General features: G+C 37.8%; 1 long non-coding RNA gene across 1 annotated transcript; it reads right to left on the reverse strand.

Moving 5' to 3' along the window:
* Nucleotides 1-5,423: 5,423 nt before the first annotated feature.
* On the reverse strand, nt 5,424-8,265 carry LOC125179136. The gene is made up of 2 exons (XR_007157155.1): nt 8,113-8,265; nt 5,424-6,537 (listed from the first exon to the last, which is right to left on the reverse strand). It is a non-coding gene; the product is annotated as an uncharacterized LOC125179136 (long non-coding RNA).
* Between the last annotated feature and the right edge of the window lie 12,036 nt (nt 8,266-20,301).

The raw sequence follows: 20,301 nt of genomic DNA on the forward strand, positions 1-20,301 counted from the left end.
TGCCGCTTCTGGCTCGCCTGCTTGAACCTGCAAGGGATTTCACACTTTCGTTCCTCTTTTGGTTGAGTTTGATTATTAATTTTTGAAATTTCGTTTCCATTAAAAGCTTTATATTTGTTAGTAATGTTCATTTTGTGACCTCGGGTGCGAGGTATTGCTTCATAGCCGGGGCGCCCTAGTGAACCTCTATGCTAATTGAATATTGGCAGAATGTTTTCTCTGTTATTATAAACTTCTATTTTTTAACTCTTCACTTGTTGGAACGTATCAAGGTTCAGTTGCTAATTCAATTTTTGTGCGTTGCTTTCGTTTATTTGTATTCGAGTCTAAAAAGACTAACGCAGAAACCTGGAATTATTTCTTTGAACCTCAGAGGTATGCAAGACTTTACTGCAAGAGTAATACTTGTGTCATGTATTACGAGAGCTACGTACATTTTGCTGCTATTGGACTGGGTGACAATCATTAGTTAGACGTATCAATATATCTCTAGGACAACATGAATACTATTGTAGCGTTATCTTTATAATGTTCGGGCATTTTTATGTTTATTAAATCCCTTGTTTACCTTCAATTCTCGAATAGTTGTTGTTTCACTATAAATATATTGTGAATTCAAAAAGAAACGATGAAATTAATCTTATGTTACGTGAAAAAGCTAGTAGATTTATGCCACTCAAATCCAGATTCTTACTCAGGCCTACCTTTTGTCTTCGTCTAATCATATGCATTTTTTCACCATGTAAAACTCAAGCAGCTGAATTTAAGTGTAAAAATGTGAACAATCAATACCTATATGATTTTTCTAAATGTATTGACAGAAAATATTATCTTGGTTCCTTGCAGTTCATAACAACATTTTATCGGATAGTTAACTTTTATTTCTCCGTCTCTTGCTTTTATTTTTTTGTCTATCATCAAGTTCGTGGATATAACTGTTCGAGGCAAGCAATGTTAGGGTTTTCCTTCATCTTCAAATGCTAAACAAAAAAAATTCTCATTTAATATCAGTATAGATTAGCATTGCAACCCGTACAATGTTAGTGCTTAAATTGTTGAATTTCGTCTGTGTCGAAATCATAGGTACGCATTGTCTTTGTGTTGGTTTTGTTAGCAAATCTTATGATTTTTGTGTTCTGCATATCGGAAATGTTGCAAGGACTTTTCAAACTGAATTCTCCTATTGTGGTGATTGCTTATAAGGGAATTCTTAATTGTGTCCATTCTTGTGCGTTTCTAATTTAGGGTCCGTGAAATATTAACCTCCTAATTACGTATAATTGTTTTATGTTGCTTCTTACATAATTGATTGCTATGATGTTAATATATTCATTTATTTATTAATGCAATTTTGGGGAATCCGTAACTATTTTCGGGGCAATGACTGTCCCATCACTCAGTCCAAACCCCATCAGTACGGTAACATTTTTGCAGTTCTGACGCGATCACCAATATCGTGGACAGGGAATTAAAAATGTTTATTTTTCGTATTGATGAGGTGCTTGTGATAAGCTTAGTTTTTTTATAATCGTTAACAAATAACAGTATTATTTCGTTTCGCTATGCTGCTGCCTGGGACCAGTAAAAATGCTGGAAATGCCTTTTGCTGTTGCTTTAATGAAATTCAATTGATTTTATGAAAGTCATTTGTACGTTTGGATATGACGCTGAAAACTAAGGTGCTAACATCGGTTGCTACTGCCCAATTTGAGGTATGGTACGTAGAGTGTTGTTCAATGCTCGCAGCTTGCTTCATGTTTTGTTGGGAATTTGTTTGCGAAATTTCAGGAACTAAATCAAAAGCAAAGTTGGTTCTCAAACCGATTATTTTGACTAGTAATTTTGTCACAATTATAAAATAGCTTGATTTATCTCATTATATGTAAAAAGAATTGCTCTATTTGAGACAAATTACAAATTCTGTTGCATTGTTATGAAACTGGACGAATTTCTGGACTTTTTTTTTTTACTTTCAGCGGTTTCATGTGAAAAAGTCCATCTCTTTATAGGTAAAGTCTACGCCGCTTGCTTCCTGAGTTATTGGAGCATCTCGTGCAAATCTCGGTATAATTTTCTTCTTGGCCGAACGTCTTCGCGAAAAATTGTCTCACGGTTTTGTTTGTTTCCGTTTTGTAACGTTGGTGATTTTCCTGTGTTGTTGGTCTTGTTGGCATTAGAGAATCTAATATTCACGAGTTGTGAAATTTGCATCTAATAATTTGCTCATGACGTTCTAGTTTTCTGATTTTTAGTCATTTTGGCAGCTCTACCGACTGACGCGAGTACATTTGTTCTCGTGATCGCCTATTACGCTGAATTACGTTAATTTACGTTAATGTGTGTTGTGCCGTAAATGATTTAATTTGTTGTCCGAACTAGAATAATGAAACTTTGTTGTTAATCTTTTATGTTACGCGAAATGCTTCTTAAAATTCTCGAGTTTCCTAAGTCGTACGTGACGGCTTCTGTGTATTTCATATGATGAGAAAAACGTATTTTTTCCTTCTGTTTAGTTGCGCTCTGGAGCATTTTCCATCCTTATTTTAAATCAGGCCTAATGTGACGTGTAGTCGTTGATACTTTTTTGAACAATCTCTAACTAAGGATAGATGCTTTACTTTGAACCGTTGCGTTCGCGTCACAATTTTCGCCCGCACTCCCAATTTTGTTCAATGACGTTTGAATCTATTCAATTTGAGCCAGCATTCTATGAATTCAGATATTACTAGCTACCATCTACTAAATAGGGAGAATAGGGAGTTATTTACACGGTGTGGCAGTCGAAATGTTGAAAAAATTTTCATCTACCAACTTTTGATCAGAAGAAATTTGCCTTCCCTAGTTCAAGTCGTTTCAATCATCGCTTTGAGAATACTTTTACTGGTGCTCTCGATATTTTATATTGACGTTTAGGTTTAGTATAGGTTAACTTTTATTATTGGTTTAACCTTCTAAGGTATGAACCTACATGGGATTCCCCCATTTTTTGTTTGCTCAGTTGATAGTACGTATAGCTTTTGTTTACCAATTCAATGCGAGTGTGATGAATAAATATCAACACGATTGTTGTATCTAATTCGTATATCAGATCTTAAATACGGTCGTCATGGTCACTTCAAATGTTCTTCGATCTGCTATCAAATCTACGGTACTTAGATGCCGTTCAGAAATATACTTCTTTATCTAAACGGTAACATCAGTCCCTTTCTACAGTTGATATATGATTTCACTTATATATGAATTTTCGCCTGTGTGTGTTCATACAGCTCTATTTTGTAATATTTTCTTCTTGTGACATGTGTGATCGTAATGTTATGCGTAATGTAAATAGCTTGCCAAATCTATCCACTCCCAAAATGTTATCGTGCCTCGATATGTTTACGAATGATTTTATCTAGGACGTTACTATTCATCATTGAATCGCAGAAGATAATTCAGCGTGATAAGAGTAATGTTTTAGTCTCAATCAACCCATAACTATTGGAATAATTCTTTACTTCTATTTTGATCTTATATATATCTGGGTTTTTAAGTATTGATCTGTACGGTGCATAGAGACTAGAGCGTGCAGCATTTAATGCATGCGCGCGGTTGTACAAAACGTAATTGTTTATCTGAAACCGTTTCGTGCATTTGACGTGGCTAAATACGGGCCATTTAATTTAGCGATGTACAATTGTGAACAAATTTACCGTGTGTAGCAAAGATGGTGTTGTGCAAATGACAAGCTTGCTGTTCGTTGTCTCTTTATGTACATTGTTGGAGATGCAAGGCTGTACAAGTATGTATTTAGAGAGGAGAACTAATACTTATGTTAAACTGCTCACAAATCTCATTAATGGCGTATATGCTTGTATATTTCTGTAAATGACTCAAATTATTTATAAATAAAATGATTCTCAACCTTGAACGCCTTATTTATAAGACGCGCTTATCACGAACCTCTGAGTTAGTGAGCCTATGGTGATGTTCATCTTGACTTTCGGTGCAAGATAGTAGCTAAATAGCTGAAGCGCTAGTAAACATTTTGCCACTAAACTAACTAACTAACTGAGAAGTGAATTATTCTATGTAATTAACGCTGCAGAATTGATGTGATCGCACTTAAGACCACATAATAGGATGTAATTTTCATAAATTAAAAGCTTTAAAAGAAAGCTTATTGTGGCTATTATGGTCCATGCGAAGCACACAATGTCTGAAGATGCAAATTAGAAGTTTTTGGGCGATTTCATGATGTGTTATTTCAAGTTTGATGCATTTGTCTGTGATTTTGCATGTTCTTTACGGAGAATTTTCTTTTCACTCCTATATCGAGTAGTATTCGAGTCTCGTGTTCAGCAATAACAGCCATAGAAATAGACACAAACATCGTATAACATCCGTGGACCTGCATACAACGCATTATATTTACGTCTTTCGTTGTATCCTCTCGTATATTCTTAATTTTTTAAAGACATAGCAAACCATAGACCGAACAAATAGCAAAACTGCTCTACCTCAATGATAATAAACGACCAATGCGAGATCCCCACTATCACCCCCAATCCTCTACCAGAAAGCGTGTATAACCTGATCCAACACAAAGACCACCGACCTCTTGTTGCTCAATCAACTCGTAGTATTCTCATCTGACTACATAAGAAGCAGAATATTCTAGAATCTTCCGGAACATTCTAGAACATTCTAGAATATTTCAGAACATTCTAGTTATATTCCAGAACATTCTAGTATATTCCAGAACATTCTAGTATATTCCAGAACATTCTAGTATATTCCAGAATATTCTAGGATATTCCAGAACATTCTAGTATATTCCAGAACATTCTAGTATATTCCAGAACATTCTAGTATATTCCAGAACATTCTAGTATATTCCAGAATATTCTAGGATATTCCAGAACATTCTAGTATATTCCAGAACATTCTAGTATATTCCAGAACATTCTAGTATATTCCAGAATATTCTAGTATATTCCAGAATATTCTAGAGCAGTCCTCCATCCGTGTACTCTTGACCATCAGCACCCTACACACCCTTTCCACCTACACAACCGGCCATCTGCACCTATACGTCAGATGTAGTAATGATCGCATTCAGATTCCTTGACACCAACAACTTTACTCTCGCTAACCCTCAACATGTAACTACACAACGGGCTATGATGCACCTGGGTGTCTCATATAGAAATGTAACTAATTGCAAGTGCATTGTCCCTCACAACTCTGAAGGATTCACAGAACTCATCGAGAGTAACTTAACGATGAAACGAGACTAAAGAAACGAAACAACTGAAATCCCAATCTACCTTCCGAGCGTCGAATGACTCAGTACCCTCTAAAGCATCACAATCGCTACCCTCACTCCAATCACATCATCTTCAATGTGAAAAATATAGGAAAGAAAATAGTAAAAAGACCGGGTAGCTTGTCAATATATTGAATTCACATCTAAGTTGTACAGCACTCGTGCATGTAAATAATGTAATTATTGAAACATCAAACACCATAAACCAACTCAAACGCCTCCTAGTGCTGTCAGAAAAAAAAAAAAACATTCCCCGAGCAACGAATCGTTAGCTTAACCTGCGACAGCAGTTAAACCGGTCACCCCGGGTAAAGTTACTGTGACAGGTTAACTTTCGTCCATTTTAACCTTCACTAATTTCCCTGCAACCACAGTTCACCGGATCACATTACTCGTAAACTGTCGTTAACCACAACTTTATGTTACTGTATGAACCCCGGCAGGGTGACGCAGTGGTTGCAGTTCATAGTACCAAAATTGGGGCAGGGAGTTGCGGGTTCGACCGTAGCTTCCTGTGACAGTTTTGGTCAAAATCGGCGAGTTAGTCAGACGGTTAAGCAAAAGCAATATTGGTGCAGAGAGTTGCGTGTTCGAGACCCGCAGCAAGCTGTGAAAATTCGGCGATGTTCTGAATCGGCGACAGGCCTAATGGGCTAATTTATAACACTGGCACCGCTGTGGATTAATGGCTGAGCGTTTTAATCCGTTGTTCTGGCTCTAAGATGGAATAACAAGGCTGATATTATTGAACGTTAATCAGGCGAATGAGTTAATACTCATGAAAATACATTTGACCACCGTTACGAGGTCCACCGTTAAGAGTAGGTACATCAGGAAATTTCTCACGCTGGATAAAAACTGCTGATATTCGTGGCTGTGAGCCGGTTTGAAGTACAGTAGTAACAATATTCATAGTAGTTGAATATTGTTACTATCATGTGCGTTCACCTATTACTTGCTGTTTCACTGGGAATTTACCCAGCCAATCGTGACTCTCCTTTTCTTGTGCACTCAAACGTAAGTTTGACAGATCACAGGAATGGATCCGAGTGAGATGCAGGGTCCCCTCCACACCTCGAGTGTCGAAGCCTCCTGAGCGAAGCAAGGGCCTGATGAAGCCGGTTCGATGACGATCTGGCACTGGTTGAAAAAACTTCCATCAGCCCATTGCTGCGTAGAGTTGAGCCACAACCAGGCCAAGCACGCGGCTGTGCAACGGGATCTGATCTCTGAAAGAAATAGAATTTTAGTTAGAATGTTTTAATTGAACATTTGAAAATTGTTTACAGATGATCTCGCCGTCCAGCTACTATAAGCTTGGGTCCTTAATTAGAAAAATTAACTACGATTCTGCACTTTCATCGAACTCAGTTCTGCAATAAATCTGGCGCGGGTGTTACCGTTCGGACTTTTTTCTTTGTCAGTAGCTGTATCGTAACAGAAATCGTGAGCCCGTAAGCACTCAGAGTATTTCATTAGAATTTGAATTGTTAGATCAGAAAGCGGAAAATCTACTTGCTTCCGTAAATTTTACTGGCATTGTGGGGAACGCTGTGATCGCCAGTACGAACAGAGACGATAGCATCCATACCTTAATATGGGTCATTGGAACAACTGCAACAAAATAAAGAACAAAATGATATCATTAACAGAAAGGAATAAAATTACGACGAAGTGAAAAACTTCGATTCCCTTAATACTATTTAAATTTTCAGGTCATGTGAACTAATTTCACACCCTGGTTTTCGTTCCTTTTTTAGAGAGCGCGCTTTACTAACGAAGTTTTTCTATGCAACGTTTCTCAATGTTGAGGCTTGCCTCTATATAGTACACGAAACTCTTTAAATGGAAACATGGACTGCATTAAATATCTATATAGGACAGGAAAATGCTATCTGAAGTACGTTAACCCAGGGACCGCTTCTTAATTTCAGTTAGAATAGAATAGAAGTGTCGGCACTGAAGAAATAGGCCCATGGCCTGTTGCCGATTCTTATAATTTTCGTGACTTGATTCACAAGGGATCCGGCCTTTGGAACCCGATCTTTCCNTGAACAATCCCCCGAACGAAGAGCCATATTCTTTATAACGTAGTTGTCACAGCAATTTATTGTTTACTCACTTTTTTAAAATATCATTTAACCTCAACATTGTTAGGGTACGTAGTACAACATTAAAGTTTAATCACCCGCACAGTACGCAAGTGCCACAGCGCTCTGCGAGATTGCGTAAATAGTTGCGTAGTGCGCTTGTGGGGTGAGGGAGTCCACGTGGGAGGCTAGCAGGGGGAGCAGAGAGGCATCCACAGCACCCACACCGACCCCAACTCCCACATGTGGGAGAGTTAGCTTCCCAACGCTGTTGGCAACTGGGATCTGCGGTAATTTTATGTTCCAGATAAATAAAGTAATTGTTGTTAAGTTGCCATCAATATCATTCGGGTAACAGTAGTAGCATCATTAATTTTAAATCCTGCTGTATCATTAATATGCCTGTCTCTTATACACATCTAGATGTGTATAAGAGACAGGCTGTGAATGTTCTGCGATGTTCAGAATCGGCGACAGGCCACATCAGGCCTACACTTCAGAGCCGACATCACTATGTTATGTATGTTATGTTAAGAAATCTGTCTATTATTGTTATCATTACTTACCAATGTATTCCAGGTTGAAATTTAGTAAAATATATGCAAAATAAAAAAATATAATAACGAAAGAAATCTGTATATTCTTGGCATCATTAGATACTCCAGGTTGAAATTTCATAAAATATATAACAAAGTTTTAATAATAACGACTCACCGGGTCCCACTTGAGCATGAAGCAGCTGGTATTCAGCGGCGGAGTTGATCACAGCAAACTCGAGGCCATCTGCAGCGCAGAGGTTCTGGGCGCTCAGGGATGTCACGGCTCCTGCATTTGTGATGCCCGCGCTCAGGACGAACCGCTTCGTGCCCTGGATAAAAAAATATAACTCAGTAGGTACTCACTGCAGTGAGTGACAGAGAGCGCATTTTCTCGTCGACGAAAACGTGAAGTCACGGACGGNACAGGCATAGGATGGTTTTGATGGTTTCAAGATATACAAGCTGAATAAAATTCAGTTTTCAGATTCAATTCTGGTCAGAATCGGCAAGGAGGCCGGGCGGTTAAACACAGCAGAATTTGAATCAGTGAGTAGTGAGTTCGAGACCGCAAAAAGCTGTGAATGTTCTGCGATGTTCAGAATCGGCGACAGGCCTACGGCCTAATAACGGTGAAACCGCTTTTATTATTATATTAGTTTAATATTAATGTACGGAATATAAGATATAAAACAATTCATCCAGGTTTAAGAGAAAAGTACATACAATTTATTGTTTCAGACCAGCATTGGCTCAAAACTAAATTTTGTACACAAAGTGCAGGTCATCGCCGATTTTGATACAGTTTTTAGCATATTGCTACCTGCAATAAACATTCCTAATGTTATCATTAGTCACGATTATATTGTATAAGAGTTCTAGTGCTTGTGCATTGTAGGTGCTTGGTAAGTTTTTTGTGCTTGGTAAATTTCTAGTGCTTGGCTTATACCTTTGTAGTCCAAGGAATATTCAGGTTGACATAGCGGACAAAATTTTTAATAGGTGTATTATGTGTTTCTAGTGTTTGAAGGGGACAAAGTGAATAGAGTCCAGTGCTTGGTTTGCCCTTTCTAGTCCAAGAAATATTCAGGTTGACATAAGAGATTAGTTTTCAATAAATCGTTTTACTTTATATTTGTGTCAGGTGACAATGTTGATACCATTCGTCCCTGGATAGTTCCTGATTGATGTCTTCCTTTTTGAAAGATAATCTCCTTCACTGCGATATGTTAAAAATAAAATAATAAATATCCAGGGACGAATGGCATCAACATTGTCACCTGACATTTGTTGACATTAGTTTTTAATTAGTTTTATGTTAACAGATTAGTTTTTAATAAAGCGTTTTATCTTATATTTGTTGACATGTACCCTGGCCGCGCTGCCTGCAGAAGCCGTACGTCCGATGAAGGCAGAACAGAAGGCGGCTCCACGAAAGTGCACCCGGTACGTCATGTCGCCCCAGGCGACGCCCAACATCACCAGGCATAGCAGAGGCACAGGCAGCGTTGGTCTCATCGTCTGCTATTGTTTCTTCTAGCTATTACCTGCTTCTAGTCTGGATAAGATAACACAATACCTATATAGTTTTAGCTTCTATCACCTGCTTCTAGTCTCGATAAGATAACACAATACCTATATAGTTGTAGCTGCTATCACCTGCTTCTAGTCTCGATAAGATAACCCAATAACTAAAGTTGTAGCTTCTATCACCTGCTTCTAGTCTCGATAAGATAACCCAGTACCTATAGTTGTAGGATGAAAGTTACAAGAAATGTTATTGATAGAGTGATTGTAGTGAATGGAAAAAGGGATATCATCAGGCTGGGATTTTTTAAGATATTACAACGGATTCGATGTTAAATCACCAGACATAGCATGGGCAGGGTGGCCCAGTGGTTAAAGTTCAGAGTGCCACGACTGGAGCAGAGAGGCGCGGGTTCGATCCCAGCTCTGTGCGCCAGTTTCTGGTCAGAATCGGCAAGGAAGCCGGGCGGTTAAGCAAGGCAAAAATTGAAGCGGTGAGTTGCGCGTTCGAGACCGCAACAAGCTGTGAATGTTATCGATGTTAAGAATCGGCGACAGGCCTACGGCCTAATAAACGCTGAAACCGCTATTCTATAAATGTTTAGCGTTGCCATTATGTTGTCTAACGACTACTTGGGTCGCAACGTGAACTTGAGCAAGTTTTGAAAGTAAACGAGCCCAGCATAAAGACTTACACGCAGACAGAGCAGCGTTTTAGAATATTTGCGGATCAAATCGATCGTGAATTATGATAACATGGCTTATTTGATAACAAAGAGGGAAAACACGTGGGCGGCTAACTCGAGTTGGAAAAAAGTTTGTGAATTAATTTTTTTCTCAATTTTACAGTCCATAGGTTTCCGGTAAAGGTAAAGAGTAGGCGGTGCCAACGAATTCATTCCGTGAAAACTACTATAATGATGTATTGAAATGTAGTTTGTTTAGGAACTCATTTCTTTGATTTATAAATGAGGAACAAGAGAAAGAAGTTAGCTGGTTGACCTATGGTTTAATCGAAGAAGCATTAGTGATGACTTTACTCACGCGATGTGTCGATTAGTTGGGAGCTAATATGTACATTATAGTGTTCAGATAAAAAAAACATTCATTATTTTTTAGAGGGATCAAGATCTGAACATTGACCTCGTGAAGTACGACGCGTTATACAGGGTGGGTCAAAAGTCACTAACCCTTTTTATTTTTTAATATCTTTATTATTTCTTAATATTTTTTATCTTTTTAATATTTTTTTGCAGATCCCGGAAATTAATTATGGAGAAATACAGTACCATCTAACGTACACACATTGTAAAATGTTACTATCAAAATCAAGGCTCAATAATTCAAACCAAAAGAGCCTATCGAATGCAATTCAATGCCAACAAGGCGCAATCATTAATGGAGCTAGAGGAAAACATCACTAGAGAAATAAGAGAAATAACTTCAGAAATTTTAGAAAAGGCTATGGCAGAGGTAATCGAAAGAGCTGCAATTTGTGAAGCAGATAATGGAAGGCATATAAGGATGTTATTTTTCACACTTATGGATAAAGTTTCTGACGCTTACTAAAAGTAAATTTGCGATAAGAATAAAATTATATTTGTCGTAGAAAATCAATATCCATCGCCCTGACTTTATGACACTAAAATTTCATGTAACTGTAATAATAAAAAAGTTATTTAAAATTGAAATGGTTCAGTGACTTTTAGCTCACATTGTAGTACTATCAGCAGATATCATCAATGTTTGATTTTTTCAGACATTCCAACGGATTCGTTGTCAAATGTTTAGTGTTGCCATTTTGTTGTCTAACCCTGGAATTTTGTCCATTAAGGAAGCACAGAACATAAGTTGTTATTTAAAAGCATGACACGCCCATGACGAAAGCATGGAATCTATATTTGAAATCGGGTTTTCTAGTCGCTTAATTATTTAATTTTATAATTTCAACAAAGGCAGGAGAGGTTTATTCATTTACTCATCGTTGAACATCTTCAGGATTATTCAAATAATTCAAGACGTCACCAAACTTTCATCGATAGTAATCTGCACCTTTCAATGCTGATTAACTAAAAATTGTTTTTTGTTTCAATATTACATCAAAATTACATGGCGACATGAGATATGTTTTGTACGTTCTTGTAGATATTTAGTTAGTAAAACAGATCATCTTAGAAGAGATCGTAGACGTCAATATTCTATTAACTAATGTTCCATCGACGATAGTCTACTATAGTCAAATGTATAGAGAAAAAACTGTACTTGACAGTTCATTGTCATCTTGAGAGGATGCCTTATTTGCGTCCGTTTTAGATCCTTCTGAAACTGTATGCAGTGTGATGTCTCGAAGGATTCTAGTGGTCATACCAATGTATACCAACTTTACCAAAGAGCTCACTTCTCGTAGGGTTCAGAGGTATTTTACTTCAAGAGAAAAAAATTATATACAAGACCAACCGAGCTCAACATGTTCTATGATAAATTGATAGCTTATACCTGCAGCCAAATCTCAGAAAAGTTCGACGTGGGCCCGCTCCTCACTCGCGTCACAGCTCAGTGACCCTCGGAGTCGGTGTAGGCCACCATCAGAGGCGTTAAGGTCGGGGCCCTGATCATTGACATGAAACCATTCCCTGTTTTTAATTAATAAAATTAATTCCTTCCGTAATTAATTTTAATTAATTCGGATTAGGTTTTCCTAGTTGTTCAATTGTATAGAGGAGTTCCATCATTTCTCCAAAGACCGGAGAGGTGTAGTGATTCCAGGAGTGTTAGTAGGATAAAACGTATTTTTATACATTTGAATGTCTTAATTCTGTACAATTCACCTTTGAACCTTGTCTGATTGTCAACGACAAATATAGTAATTTAAAATAATCATAATCGACGTCGTAAGCCATGTAACCATGGCCAGTTTTAATAAATATAATATCTGATGATTTTGTAATAATTTCAAGTTCTGGTAATGACAATTATTATGTACTCATAATTCACGATAGTTCTGTGGCCATACTTAAAAACTCGCTAAGTGAACGTAAGTACTTACGCTCTATTTTCTTGTCTATGATTGGTGGATTTTGCTTGTAAGGCCGTCACTGATTGGCCGATGAACTTACGATCTCTTAACTTTTTTTTAAAGTATAGGGCCTGGTATGTAGCGCTAATTTCTACCAAGCCCTCTGGTAACATCAATTCAAGCCAAGGCATTCAACTTCTGACGCGCTACTACAAATAGTGCCGAGTAATTTCCCATGTGTTGTGGTGAAAATTTTTAATAAGTCACTGGGTGAGTAGTTATCAGAGGTTAAGAAATTTAATAATTGTTTCATGTATATCATGCGGAAGCGTGATATACATGAAAATCGCGCTGACGATGTTTGTTCTAGTACAATACAGCATTAATATATCATGCCTAACAATGAAGGAATTTTGAGAAAACTTTCTTAGGTTATGGCTAGGTGTATCTTAATCAGAAATACTTTAATAAACACTATACTTTCAATCTGGAAGTCTCTGAAAAAACTGCATTTAACGACAGACGTGCTTATAAGTTTTGTGCTTGTAAATCAGATGATAGGAATTGTCATGTTTTAGGAATTTTCATATTGACTCAGACTAGGGGCTTGAATAAAGTAGGTAATATTGACAGTAGGTAATATTGAACATGTATTATGCATAGATGTTAAGAATGCTAAGAATGCGGCGCCGTTGTCGAGACCGTGGGAAAGGTTGTTTACATTGAAACGTTGGCGCTCAGCGTTGCGAGGGAAATTCCATTCGAAGGAATGTATAGCGTCAGTTCAAGGGTTAGGCTTAAGTGTGCGCGACTCTAGCGTATATAAGGACCACAGATTTCGCGCCAGTTGTTGGTTATACGGAGGTGACCGTCACGCACGTACGGTCTGCAGTCAGCGGACACAATGGCCGCGGCCGTGAGGCCAACGGTGTTGCTGTTTTCGAACATTGACGGTCGCGAGAAACCTGGACTTATCGAAGCAGCCAAGAGCTCGGTGAGCACGTCAAGAGATCAACGTATGTAAACTGATAGGTTCTCACTTTTGATTGTGTTCAGCTCACCTTTTGTTAACGTAGGATGTGAACTTGAAATTTCTCAATTTAATATGAAATGTATCAGTGTTTCATTACAACCCTCTCTTTGTATTTTCTTTGCCGTAATGCTTCCAAAAAGAGAACCTTTTCATCGTGCCAATTATCAAGTGCCACTCGGCAACCACCTGACAAAACGATAAGTAATGAACACCGGTATCTTGAACCTGAACTTGAACGTTACGTAAATTTGGTGGAGTAATCACTCCGATTCACCCAACTTTAAAAGATATGAGACGATAGGAAACGTCTCTCTCTCTATATATAATATTCTTTAAAAATCCCTATTTAATCAGGCTAGAGTAGGTAACGGCAAAGTCACGGTCAAATGCTGACTCACAATGATTATATACGATTATAATAGGAGTGCCAACCTCAACCTAAATTATTATTTTGGTCATAACAACAACTTCCTATTCTGGTTCTGTTTCTTGAAAAACATATAATGTTTTTCCCCAAACTAATGCTACAATGTTAATTATTTTTCCCCAAACTAATGCTATAATGTTAATATTTCTTTTTTGGTAGGGTGAGGTTATTGGTGAAACTATTAGTGATGTTATTTATTAGAGTAATTGAGTTTGTAAGTTGAAATATGTGTGAGTTGAATCTCAAGCTCATTGAACTACATCCTTGTTGAACTACCCATTGAACTACATCCTACCAACGTTCCTGACAGTTCATTGTCATCTTGAGTGGATGACTTTTTTTGCATCCGTTTTAAATCCTTTTAAAACTGTATGCAGTGCGATGTCTCGCAGTTGTATGCAGCTCTGTTTGTCATACCAATATACGAATTCTTCCAAAAAGCTCACTTCTCGTAGGCTTTAAGTGTATTCTACTTCTAGAGAACAAAATTATACACAAGACCAACCGAGCTCAACTTCTTCTATGATAAATTGATAGCTTACTTGCAGCCATCACACAAACAGTTCCTCCTCGGAAGGAAGGTACGCGCGTGACTTAGTTACGCCCATGCAAATGTTCCAGACTCGAGATTATTAAAAAATGCCTGACAATTTTATGGAAAACGGCTTTCAAGTGGTACAAAATACATCACATTACGATAAATGTATGAGCATTATGCGAAAATCCGTGAAAAGTGACCGAAAAAGTCAAAAAATCATCTTTGGAAAATTTCCAAAAAAGGTGAAAATTAATAATATACGGTACTTGGCGTGGTATTTAATTTATGAAAATCGATGAAAAAGTATGTAAAATGTAAAGAAATTTGTTACAGAAATAGTGAATGGGTGAAAAAAATTGGAAAATATACAAAAAGTTTGTAAAAGAAATAAGAAATTAACGGAAAATTTATGGTGCAGGAAAGTATTTAAAACGTGAAGTAAAATAGTAAGACGGAATGAATGTGATAGAAAAGAGAATAGAATGGGGAACGAACAGAAGATGAAAAAAGGTATGAAAAGATAGAAATAGAAGATAAAAATTTATGAAAAATATTCGTAACATTGAATGAAAAACATCCCGAAAATGTATTGAGAAAAAATGAGAAATGAAAATTGTTTCATCTATCTATGTGAAATGATGTGTGCAATATGCTATTTCACAAGCTTGATAATAGGAGATAAGCTTATTTGTTACTCAGAAGACTAGATAGTAGTTCTTTATATGCAAGAGAGGTTTCACACGTAATGAAACAAGTAAAAGCACAAAATATGAGATTTCGAAATAAATCTGTCCAACATTTCAGTACTGTCTGTCACTGTCGTCTCTACATGCAATCCTGACCGATGTGAGACGTCTAAATACTGAAGCATTATTGTTCTAACTGAAACAAATAATAGAGTAAGTAGGTAGTAGAATGGTTTACTAGCGCTTCAGCTATCAAGCTATTTCGCACCGAATGTCAAAAATTAACATCACCAGCGAGGCGGAAGGTCTCAATTAGTCAGTCTCAAATTAATCATCACTCACGAGGGGCGGAAGGTCTCAATTATTCAAAATCTAAAGTTAATCATCACCCACAAAGGGCGGATAGTCTCGTGTGTCCAGCCCGCTGAAGCTGGCTCGAAAGAAGCAGCGTTAGCATCTCAAAGAGACGAAGTGACAATGAGGGACAGGTGAAAACAAAATAAAAGAAGACACTCGAACAAGAGGTCGCTTACACGGGACGTCGGCCGCCCACACGAGAGAGACAGAGAAGGGAAATGTAAGGAATCCTACCTACATAATAACTTAACCCCACAACTGAGACCTGCAGTCAGACACCGCGAGCTCAGCGGTGGGGCGCTCAGGAACAATCCCCCTAGGAGCGTGAAATCCCACAGGACTTATATAATAGAGTAATTCTAGATTTATGATCAAACAGGCCAACCTGATTGATCGAAATGATTGTTTGGTCAATTTGTTCGAAATTATTGTTCAATAATTCACAGTATTAGCGGCTGCAAAGAGCGGAGGAGGCTTGACGAGACTGGCTGCAGAAGCGCAGCGATGTCGTCGCACCATACGATGATACGACTAATTTTCGGCAATTGATTTTTTGGTTCATTCTAACTTGAATTGATTCCTAAAACGTAAATTTCATATCAGTTATGAAATTGACTACAATAAATAAAAAGGGTTGGAATTAAATGAAATATATCTTACTAAATATAAGCTAGAAGTAAATTAAATCAAGTTGTTTGATATGTTAGAATAAAATGTAACAAAAGCTGTTAATTAAAATTTGAATAAAATTTAATTATTATGCATTTTAAAAAATTTCATCAATAATTACAGACGACGAACAACATTCTGCCACGTTCGCAGGAGACTTCAGACACACTGGTGCTTCAGTTCTGCACTGTACTGCTGCTGGTACAATGCAATCAATAAAAAGTGTGCAGCTTATTCCATTACTAATGAATTTTTAACAATTCTTGAATTAAGTTTGGCAGACTTGAACACGAGAGGGCAATCGTGACTACCAATGAGGATCGATTAGCGCACGGTTACATTTTTACGCATGAAAACATTTTATTTTATTGTTACGTATCAGTTAAACTCTACTTAGTAGCAACAAATGAACTTAAAATCAGCACGCATAAGTTCGTTATGCAATTATCGTCAAGTAAAATTTTGTGATATTTGCAGTCGTGTGACGTTAAATAATCGTAAATTTCCACATTTCAGGAGACATTCGTCAAGCGCGTATAGTTGGAGTAGAATAGCTAAAACTTTAAGAAATGTTGAAAAGGGAAAGCAAATTTCGAAGGCCTCCCGCCGTTCTAACAGAAAACACGCTGCTGCTCTGAGGCTGTTCGGCGCAAGTTTGCTACGAATCCCTCTCGGAAAACTCTAATTTTATCTGTAAAAACAAGCTGTTGCTCAGGAGTTGATATAACGAGATGTCGAGGACCGCCAAACTGAATGTAAACCTTTCCATGAAATCCATCCCCAGGTCACAGTGGCATTAATCAGCGATTCACCTTTCCCGCTGAATCGATCAATAAAAAATACAATACTGAAGCAATGGAACGCTCCTTTGTGAGCGTGCTATCGTTTAGTGCATGGTTTAGTCCAGGGGTCTCCAAACTACGGCCCGCGGGCCGGATCCGGCCCTCGGCTAGGTTCCATCCGGCCCGCAGAGTATATCTCGTATTTCAACATAATGTGTCCAAAAATCGAGCGTGGCGTTTATTTCTGGTTACGCATGAACTGAAAAAACAGTAAATGTGCGTGACTGCCTGACTGGTGTCTCTAATATTTGATGAAATATTTACAAATGTTGCCATGAACCACCCAATACCTTTTGATTGAGGAGAACATTATCGTCCTGGTCTGCTTGCCAGTGTGAACCCAAGTTTGGAAGTGTTTCAGGTGATAATGTCGGGGCCAGAAAAGAAGAGAAATGTGGACTCTGAATGCCGTGAATTCAAGGAAAAATGGGGTGCATGCTACTTTGTTATCGAGTCTGATAAGTTGTAACAAAGCATTATGGTTAATTGCAACGATAGTATTGCAGTGCTGAACGAGTGCAACATTCGGAGACATTATGATACAAAACACTCACCAAACTATTCGCAACTCAAAGGAAAGCTTCTAACAGACAAGCTGAAAGTGCTGAGACACAACTTGGCAGCGCAACAATTTTTGTTCGAGAAAATGAATTTCGATAATGAAGCTGCAACAAGAGCAAGTTTACGTGTGTCACATCTTTTGGCAAAGCGAGAAAAGCCTTTACCGATGGTGAGGTAATTAAATTATGCATCATTGAGTCAGCCAACGAACTCGGTCCGGAAAAAGTAGACTTGCCTAAAACTATCAGCCCTTCGGCAGATACAGTTGCCCGTCGAGTTGAGGATATTGGAATAAATATTGTGTCTCAGCTCGAAGAAAAAGCCAGTGAATTCAAGTACTCTTCTCTCGCGCTTGATGAATCAACTGATGTCACTTCTACCTCACAGCTGCTGTTTGTTCGTGGGGTCAGCGAAGATTTTGAAGTGATTTAAGAGTTGGCCACTGTGCAGGGCATGCAAGGTACAACAGCTAGGGGAGGGAATTTTCGAAGAAGTCGAGAAATCTCCTGCATTACGCCCTGGAGTGGAAATGGTTAAAGCGAGTCCCAACCGATGGTGGAAGAAACATGTGCGGCTCTTGAACAAGGTTATTTGGGCAGATGTACAAAGCTGCTGCAATTGCGGGCTGTCCCAAGCGTTTTGTTTTTCACAGCATTATTCACCAGCAGGCATATATGTGGCAAATATATGGATGTATCTTCTGTGATGGAACTTGTTGTTTCAATAGTAAACTACATTCGTTCTCACGGACTTAACCATCGTTAGTTTCGTACTTTCTTGGAGGAGATAGAAGCATAATATCCAGATTTACCCTATCACACTTCCGTTCGTTTGCTTACCTGTGGAAAGGTGTTGTCACGATTTTTTTAACTCCGAGCAGAATTGAAATTTTCCTGAATGAAAAGAATCGACCTCAGCCTCTACTCCCATTGGAAATTAGCTTTTTGTAAAATCTTCAATTGTAAGGCGACATTTGCGACATGTATACCCAAGTGAAGTCGTTTCGACAAAAGCTATTTTATTTTGTTTGAGACCCAGTTGATGAGGAACTGTTTCAAGCACTTTCCATGTTGTGAAAATTTGATCGAAAAACTCAATTTTCATTCCCAAGAAGATTTGCGCAAGGAATTATTTGCAATCTGGAACAGCAATTTCAAGAACGTTTTGCATCTGCAGCAATTAAATATTTTCCAAAATCTATTTGATTGTGCCTTTGAAGATTTGTCGTCTGAACTACAATTGGCAATTCAATGGCAATCGAAGGACAGATTCAGAGAAGGTAAACTGATCGACTTTTACAAGTGTCTGCCAAACAATTAATATGCTCATCTACAAGACTTTCCTTGTGGTTTTATTTCCGTTTTTGTCACAACCTATTTATGTTAACGAACATTTTCTAATGTGAAGTATGTCAAGTCTAGCTATTAGGGCAGCCTTATCCAACGAACATTAACAATCAATTTTGATGATAGGAAGCATTAATTTTGATCAAGAACTCAATGCTATTTGTATGAAAAGAATCTATTAAATGGTTCTCATAAATGCTGTTTCACGTTGAATATTTAAGATTACACTCTAATAATTATAGCCATAATTATTATGTCCCCTCTCCCTCTGTATATAGAACCCGTGCTTAACACGCCAATTAATGATAAAAATTCAAGATTAAGCTGAGAATAAGCATCGAAAAATAGTGTACAGTTGCTCCGCAAGAGGAAGTGCAGAATAAAATAGTTATTCGTGCGCTAATTTCGACTATCGTATTTTATTCATACTTTGTACAACTCCCCCAGGCAATTGAAGGACAGATTCAGAGAAGGTAAACTGATCGACTTTTACAAGTGTCTGCCAAGCAATTAATATGCTCATCTACAAGCCTTTCCTTGTGGTTTTATTTCCGTTTTTGTCACAACCTATTTATGTGAACGAACAGTGCAGTATGTCAAGTCTAGCTACTATAGGGCAGCCTTATCCAACGAACATTTACAATCAATTTTTATAATAGGAAGCATTAATTTTGATCCAGAACTCAATGCTATTTATATGAAAAGAAACTATTAAATGGTTCTCATTAATGCCGTTTCAAGTTGAATATTTAAGATTACACTCTAATAATTATAGCCATAATTATTATGTCCCCTCTCCCTCTGTATCTAGAACCCGTGCTTAACACGCCAATTAATGATAAAGATTCAAGATTAAGCGGAGAATAAGCATCGAAAAATAGTGTACAGTTGCTCCGCAAGACGAAGTGCAGAATAAAATAGTTATTCGTGCGCTAATTTTGACAATCGTATTTTATTCATACTTTGTACAACTCCTCCCTCCGCCCACAAACTTCTCCGGCCCGCGAAGGTTTCAGTAAGCTTGATCTTGGCCCTTGGTGAAAAAAGTTTGGAGACCCCTGGTTTAGTCGGTTGATATCCTCTTGTAGGAAAGCGGTTTAGTGTGTCGGTTAATATTACCTTAATTGTAGGAAAATGAGTGTGCTGTCATAGTGGATGCAGCTCGATACAGGGTGATAATAAAATAATGCTCTCTTCCACATCTGGGGGAAATGGATGTTGGGGATGTGTGGTTTCATCAAGGTATATAGTAACGACCCACCAAGTACGGTCCTTGGCCTATACTTTCAAAGAAAGTTAAGAGATCGTAAGTTCATCAGCCAATCATTGACGGTCTTTCAAGCAAAATCCACCAATTATAGACAA

Source organism: Hyalella azteca, unplaced genomic scaffold (genome assembly GCF_000764305.2).
Source record: "Hyalella azteca isolate HAZT.00-mixed unplaced genomic scaffold, Hazt_2.0.2 contig15326, whole genome shotgun sequence".
In the NCBI taxonomy this organism is placed as follows: domain Eukaryota; kingdom Metazoa; phylum Arthropoda; class Malacostraca; order Amphipoda; family Hyalellidae; genus Hyalella; species Hyalella azteca.